Source organism: Topomyia yanbarensis, chromosome 3 (genome assembly GCF_030247195.1).
Source record: "Topomyia yanbarensis strain Yona2022 chromosome 3, ASM3024719v1, whole genome shotgun sequence".
Taxonomy (NCBI): Eukaryota; Metazoa; Arthropoda; class Insecta; order Diptera; family Culicidae; genus Topomyia; species Topomyia yanbarensis.
In genome coordinates this window covers 124150558-124157342 of record NC_080672.1, presented here as the reverse complement: position 1 = coordinate 124157342, position 6785 = coordinate 124150558, and positions in this window count along the sequence as shown.

Below are 6785 nucleotides of genomic sequence, written 5' to 3'. Positions count from 1 at the left end.
CTGTTGAATATGTCAGCGTCAGTTCTTTAGAAATCTTTAGAATACTAAGCAGATTATGTTTGAACCGAAGCTAAGATATGATTCGACCGAGTTCAATATTTGTAAATGGGTAGTCGGAGTTGCTAGTGACTTGTTCGACATTCATTTTAGCATTAAGCCTTTTCAGGACATTGTGTGAGGAAAGCCTGCCTGCTCCATATCCTTTCGTCTCGTGGATAAAGAGTACAATCTCCGAGACGTATGAACATGGAGCAGGCCTGCTATTTCCTCACACAATGTGCACAAAGAGCGAAATACACCGATGAAAAATGGAACAGCAAAAATGTGAAAGATCCGTATCCAAGAGATACACAGCCACGCACAAAAAGTTATCAGGCAGAGCCACGTTTTAGTGCAAAATGAAATCAGGGGTGTGTTTCGCATAAAAAATGCAAAGAACGTTATGGTATGTCTGTACATACATTTGAAAAGCCGAAAGAATACTTCCTTAAAAAAAGTCACAAATTGACGCAAACGTTACTGTAGTTCCTGTGACAATGCCAAAACGATTTTAAATCATCTGACAAGCTCACTTCTGATAGGTGCCCGAGGTTCAAATCGAAGGCGAAGTTTTTGTTCAAAGCTCCTCCTCTTTGTTGGTCGAAGCAAAACGGATTTCATTCGATAACCGGCCCATTTGACTTCGAACGCAAAATGAACCAAGTACAAAACCGGGGTCCTGTGCGAGTGCAAACATCATTCGTGTGTTACAACCGTACTGGCAACGTACGCTTGTTTGGTCGCGATATAGGAGGAAAGATGTAGACAATTCCGCTTGGTTCGTGCCAGTCTCCAGTTTCCTGTCTATCGTTCGCTGAGAAAGGGTCACTACGCCGAGCATGTCGTTGCCGGAGCACTCGTCTACTGACACTGGCAGTAGTGAATATCTTGCTATCGTATCGGAGCTGACAGGAAATGCTGCCCACGATAAAAAGATCAAAATCAAAGCCATTTTTATTATCATATTGATTCTTAGAAAGTAATCAAAGAGTCTGATGCCAATTCTAAATATTGTAACTGGTTGAATCTATAAGTCAACAAGTTGGAATTATTGTTTCGATTTCATGTATTTAGTACGTGCCAGTCTTTCGTTTTACTGTTGTACGCTTTAGAATAAAATGAGAGAAATGATCAAAAATCATGACGCCGTCGTCCGTCTTGCAGCAGTCGGTGTATATTTTGCGATGTTATTGGTACTTCCGATTGATGAGTTCATTGTAATTCGATATAATGCTCCTCGGAGGTTGCCAACCTTCATTGTGCGGGTAATGCTATCGTCGAAGTTTGGTTCAGAGTCGTGCCAGGCTCATGGTCTCATGCGATGCAGTTGGGCGATGGTTGGTAGGGGCTTGTTGGTGAACTCCTGGTGGATATTTGCTGTGATGGTCAGAAGATGACATTTGTTACTCGCTGTCTTCTCTAGGAAATTTAGTGCCCGTTTGAGAGCTACCCTGGCTACTTCTCAGCTGAAGGGAAGTACTCCGGCTTCGACACAGGCTGCTTCGTTGTAGTCCGGAGCCTAACTGCACCGCTCCGTGGTATAGTAACCCGAGGGTAGTGGAGACCCTCTCTAACTTGCGGCACATGTGGTAGACCCCGTACAATATTTTGCTATTTATTAGGGATCCGGCGGATTTAGTGGTTCTGAAGAGATGAAGTCGAAACGCAAACAGCTGGACTAATTATAGTTAGGTGTTGTGCCCTTCATGTATACAGACGGTTTTTACCAATTTTCTCCTTAGGGAGTAATATAGCATTTGCTAGCATTCGCTAGCTGAAAACCAGGATCGATTTCACTAAGTCTCATCAGCAAACAGAACCTCTTCACCTACGGGACATCGTTCATTTAGCGTGTTCACAAGTAGTGTTTCCAATTTTGGACTTAGCGTCAGCCCGGTGCATTGGTCATGTGCCGTGGTTCGGAAGAGACGTAGTCGAAACGCAAATACTTGGACTAATTGGGGATTCAATGTTAAGTGTCATTCTACGGTTGTTTTCGGGATTACTGGGGCAGATAGTGCGCACTAGCCGCTTTCTGCTTGCACAGTCCTTTTTTATTTGTCTGAAGTAGGCGTCAACGTAAGTTTCCTGTCGAAGGTGACTCCGAGGATAAATGGTTCATCTTCATGAGAAATAGCGTAACGGTTAGCACTGAGCCTTGCAACACTCCGTTGGTCTCGCTGAATTCCTGGGATAAGGTCCCGCCTATTCAGACCCGGACAGTTGCTGAGGTAATGCTGGATGAATCTACCGAGGTTTCCCTGCAGATCCCGTCGTTTGAGATCTTGGAACACGTCTTCTCGCCACACTATTATGTAGGATTTTACTACGTCGAGGATGGCGATGTCGGCATGTAAGTTTTCTGATATGGTCTTGTCGAGCACTTCCTCCGAGTCCTTTTCGGAAGACGAATTGGCATGAGTCAAAGAGTTTGTGGTCTTTCAGCCGCGCAGCCCGTCGTTGGTTGACCATCCTTTCTAATAGTGTTGTTGACCGATGTGGAGTAACTATTTTGTCAGCGCTTTCCGCTGAGCGTGTTTACTCATCTCCATAGCTCGGCGTTTGTGGAGTCCGGGTGGATGGCGTCGACGAAGTTGGTCCATCTGTTTTCCTTAGCTGTTGGGATCATTTTTCTTGCGGGATTTTGGAGTGTCCTGAAGTTATCTGCCTTTTTCCGGAAGTTAGTGGTTGGGCGGTGTTTTTGCAGGAGGCGAAGAGCTTTCCAACGTGCTTTGATGGCGGTGGCGACTTCGGGGCTCCACAAGTGAACAGCTCGGTGTGGTGGTGCACCGCTGCTTTGGGGGATACTTTTCTCTATTATGTCCGAGAGTTCGGTCGGCAAGTATATTCGTTCTCGGTCCAGTTAGTTTTCTATTGAGACTTGGTAGACATCCCAGTCGGCACTATCATAGAGCCAGCGTCTGCGCCGGGTCGTACTGAGTGGGGTGCGGTTGATGTTTACATCGATGAGAAAGTGATCGCCGGTGTCGTTGGATGTGGCTCAACCGCACATAATGCACTTTCGGAGTCTGTAATTGATGCCATTCCCGTTTGTCTGAAATTGAAAAGTAATATATTTTCCCCATGTTATCATTATCTATTTTTTTTTCTTGCCTCTTACACCCAGATGTATGAATTTGTAACTCCCACCCGCCCCCTGAATATCTTCTAGAAGCATATTTACATAACCTCCCTGTGTGAAGTCTGCTAAATTCAATAATTTCGTTGAAAATGATTAACTGTACTACTACTCATAAAAATTTCTCTAATCGACTCCCCTAATCCCAATAAAATTATATTAATCCCTCTTGTTAATATATCGCTATGTACCGCTAGCTTCAAGAAAGTTGCAAAACTCATATTTTCATTATATGAAAAAATATTTCAGAAATTACCTAGTATTAAGAAATTTCAAATGTAAAACAAAGAAATTGGCACCTTCCAGCTAACGTAATCGTGCCTTATTGAATAAAATAGGAAGAACCTATCTAGATCAGTTTTATCTTATCTATTTATCTTATTTAACTTATTTAAAGTTGCCAAAATAATGCTTAGTACCATCTAAAATACATTGCCTTAGATAGCAAACTTCCAGAGTACCTATAGTCAGAGGACCTAGAAAGTAGCATCCTGGTGTCATGAAATCTGTATATGTATATTCAAAGTATTATCAAAGATTTCAATAGGAAAAAAGATACCCAATATGCATGCTTTTGGAGACATAGTTGAAACTTGTTCGATGTTTTGTACTGAAAAAGAAATAACTTTACCTTTCGAAATTCGAAGGTAATTTGCATACATATTTGATAATCTCAAATAATAGAGAACCAAAAATGAGAACCAGAAAAGAATACTTCGTATTCAAATATTGCCGATCTTCTAAAATTTCTAGTGAAATATCGTGTATCTTGATCAAATCGTATGACCGTAACCAAAAATAATACAAACTTCATATATACTAGTTTACTTCGCATAGAGAATTGAAAAAAAAACTCTTGCCAATGTTAACAGCGAAGGGTTGAGCTACTTTTGGTCTAGTTGTCTCCCATGGGAATCGAAATGCCAATGCAACCAACATTTTCGGCCTGAACGGTCACGGGTTGATACTTCAAATTTCATTTCATGATTCTCCTACTCAACAACCGTTATATAAATTATACCGTCATGCACCCTTGCCAGGGTTACTTCGAGATACATAACTGTGGTCAAACGTTAATTCACTGTGTGCTGGATGTTATCTGGATTGATCTCTGCATACATGGTAATGTGACCTGCTATTTGCAACCGTGCGCGGTTACCCATTTTCGACAAACGGATGGAGACGGTAACCATGATTCACGAAGTGAATATTAATAAAGATCATTTAGCTCCATTTTCGCTGACCCGCAATGTGTGTCCTGTATGTATGTATGCATGTGTAGCTTGCGGTACTTCATCGAAAATTCATCGAGTGATGGCACATGGGAAATGATAGGTTAATTGCCAATGCATTGTGTCATTACGGGGTTTCGGCTTGTTTTAAGTGGCGTGTTCTAGCGTGGATCATGGAAGTTGAACCACATCATCGCTGTGAATAGCAGGAAATTGATACAGTTAATTTTTCCGATTAATGCAGAATCGATATGAGTGTATTGCAGTGTAAAACTGTTGCGCGTGGTAGGTTAAATTGTCACGTTTCGAACAAGTCAAGTAGATGAGAATTATGTGCAAAGTTGAATTGCAATAATTATAAATCGTTAAAACTTCACAGCTGTTCATCATTTTTTTGCCTTTCTCATATAAAGAAAGGCTATGCAATCATTCCAAAAATCGATTTTTTAACCGAGGCCCGGAGATCCGAATGCCATATCCCATTCGATTCAGTTCAAATGAACGCTATAACGCTCCCATAACACGCTATTTAATTTTTAGTTGATCGGACTTTCGGTTCCGGAGTTACGGACTGAAGAGTGCAGTCACATAGCAAATTCCCATATAAACTATCCTTACTGCCATCGCTGTTGGATGGTTTTACTTGTCTGGTGGTCGAATGGGTAACAAACGAGTGTTTGGCATCTGCTACTTCGATGGTAGTGCTGTTTGTTGGATGAGAGGAACTTGGCACATTTTTATTGTTGCCTGAACAGCAGCTGTAGATCATACAACTGTTTGGATTATAGCTGAAAATGTTAACGATTGATTTGATTTTGGTACCTACGTGTACAGATATTTTCCTTTAGCAGCCCTCGTACAAAGTTTTCCGTGGTGTGTCATGCGATTATTGGTATATGCTTGTGTGATTGTGGTTCCTACTCTCCACAAAACACCGTTAGAGATACTCAAGAAATTTTCTCCTAGTATGTACCGTTTTTGCGTCTCTCACGGATACCCAGCGTTATGAATGCTACAGCGGAAAATAATTATTGCCGGAACCAACCAACATTTGAGCCTCCGGAAGCAGACCAATTATGCTGCAAAATGCAGATTTTAAACTATCGACACTTTTGCGCCATCCACTGTATTGCAGTGAATTTTTGAAAACTCAATCGGCCCATCCCTGAGTCGATTCCTAGTTACACCAGGAGTACTTAGTCCAAATGTGAAGCAAATCGGACAATTCTAGCTACCGGACCAATATGACTAAAGTTTGTTTGGGATTTTTCGACAGTTTACATGGAGACAAGCCAGTAGTTCGCATTTTCTCCGCTAGGTGGCACTGTATGCATCATCTTATCACTCTAAGTGAAAATAAGAGAGATAACTTAATTGTCTACAACTGAATGTTTAGTTCGTGAGAATCGAGTACTAATGCACAACCATGCACTGCTAGGCCCCATGCAAAACTGACTCAAACATCAGCTTGCTAAAAATTTAATAACTTCTTTAAACAAAACCGGAATGACTTGCAGGCTTCGAAAAAGTTGTAGACAAATAAATTATCTTTTTGATTTTCATATACATTGGTAATAAGATTCATACAGTGTCACCTAGCGGTGAAAATGCGAGCAAGTTGGTTTTCTCCATGTAAATTGTCGAAAAATTCCACACAAACTTCAGTCACGTTGGTCCGGTAACTAGATTTGTGCAATTTGCTTCAAATTTGTAGCAAGTACTCCTGGTGGGACTAGGAATCGACTCAGGGGTGGGTCGAGAGGGGCCATTTTTTCCTTGCCACTCTGGGAATCAGGGCCAGCGGAATACGTGGGTAGTATGGGTAGTGACTTCACTCGATGCAACTTCGATGAAGTCTCAATGGCCATTGGTGCACTCAATTGACGTGAGATGCTGGTTGGAAATGACTTAGATCAGGTAGTTGTGGCGTTCTATGATGCCATATATGAGATTCTTCGCCGTAATGTTCCTAAAAAACTTGACAACAGAAAAGCAGAATATAAATTTCCGTAGTGGAACGCTGAGCTTGGTCGCCTACGCAGCGTAGTCCGGAAACAACGAAAGCGATATTTACATCATAGGACCGACGACAACAAAACTATTCTTCATCAAACTGAACTGCAATATGAAACAGCTCGGAACAGTGCATTCGGTGAATATCTGAACCAAGTTCAGCGCAGCCTTCGAAATAATCCTTCGACATTCTGGATATTTATAAACAGCAGAAAACGTTCCGGGGGTGTACCAGAAAATGTCTATCTTCGAGACAAAATTCACAGTCCGCTGCCGAGTCGGCGAACCTTTTTGCAGATCACTTCCGAGATGTGTTTACCAGCCCTCCTGTCTATCCATCGCAACAGTACCTTGAAACATTG